Consider the following 1,216-nt stretch of genomic DNA (forward strand, 5'->3'; position numbering starts at 1 on the left):
CCGAGGCAGCCGAGATCAGCCGAAATCAGCCGAGATCAGCCGAGATCGCGCCCGAGAGATCAGCCGAGATCAGCCGAGATCAGACGAGATCAGCCGAGATCAGCCGAGATCAGCCGAGATCGCGCCCGAGAGGTGAGCCGAGACCCGTCCGCCGAGGCCGAGAGCTGCCGCGAGCTCCACACCGCGTGGAGGGGTGCGATGCCTCGCCGAGGCGCGCCCGTGACGTGTCGTCTTGAGGGTAGCACCCCTGGCCCGACCCGAGCCTTCCGGGCCTTCCGGGCCCATGCGCTCTCCTCCTCACTGCTGCTAGGTGAGCTGGGGCAGCTGCGGGCGACGCCATACCTCCACAGACCTCCACAGACCTCCCCAGATCTCCCCAGACCTCCCCAGATCTCCCCAGATCTCCCCAGATCTCCCCAGATCTCCCCAGACCTCCCCAGACCTCCCCAGATCTCCCCAGATCTCCCCAGATCTCCCGAGCGCCGGTCAGACTAGGTCTGCTTCTACGGCGCGCGAGCCCACAGCTGCTTCCCGAGCGGCTTCGGCTCGGGCTGCAACCGGCCGACCACGTCGCTGGCGCCGAGGGCGCGCAAGTGATCTCCAAGCGCCTCCGCACGACCCGTGCCTGAGATGAACCGAGATGAACCGAGATATGAACCGAGATGACCCGAGATGACGCGAGATGACTCGAGGTGACCCGAGATAACTCGAGGTGATCCGAGATGGCCAGAGATGTCCCGAGATGTCCCGAGATGTCACGAGGTTTTCCCTAGATTGCCCGAGCGCCTCAGTACGTCTAGCTGCCCGCGCTCGCCGGATCTCGCCGGATCTCGCCGGATCTCGCCGGATCTGCTGCAAGATCTCGCCGGATCTGCTGAGAGATCTCGCCGGATCTCGCCAGATCTCCCCCAGATCTCCCGCATCTAGCTGCCCCCGCTCGCCACCACTTCGAAGCCTCGCGCGTGCAGCAGGGCGACGGCGACCTGGCCGAGGCCGAATCTCGGGTGATCTCGAGTAATCTCGGGCGATAATGGGTGATCTCGGGCGATCTCGGCTAATCTCGAGGAATCTCGGCCAGTCTCGGGTGAACTCGGGTGATCTCGGGCAGCCTGGAGCAGTCTGGAGCAGACCTGGCCGAGGCCGCCTGCGGCGCCAGTCACGAGGACGGGGCCGTGGGACGGCTGGACCTGCGGGGTGCGGGGGAGGTGTGGGGGGG

General features: G+C 66.2%; 1 protein-coding gene across 1 annotated transcript in view; it reads right to left on the bottom strand.

Moving 5' to 3' along the window:
- Positions 1-1,216, bottom strand: part of EMIHUDRAFT_113005 (hypothetical protein) — a gene marked incomplete at both ends in the record, with an annotated part of 6,264 nt that overhangs the window by 2,948 nt on the left and 2,100 nt on the right. The gene's annotated exons all lie outside the window — the stretch shown is intronic.

The sequence above is a fragment of the Emiliania huxleyi genome, assembly GCF_000372725.1.
Source record: "Emiliania huxleyi CCMP1516 chromosome Unknown EMIHUscaffold_180, whole genome shotgun sequence".
In the NCBI taxonomy this organism is placed as follows: domain Eukaryota; phylum Haptophyta; order Isochrysidales; family Noelaerhabdaceae; genus Emiliania; species Emiliania huxleyi.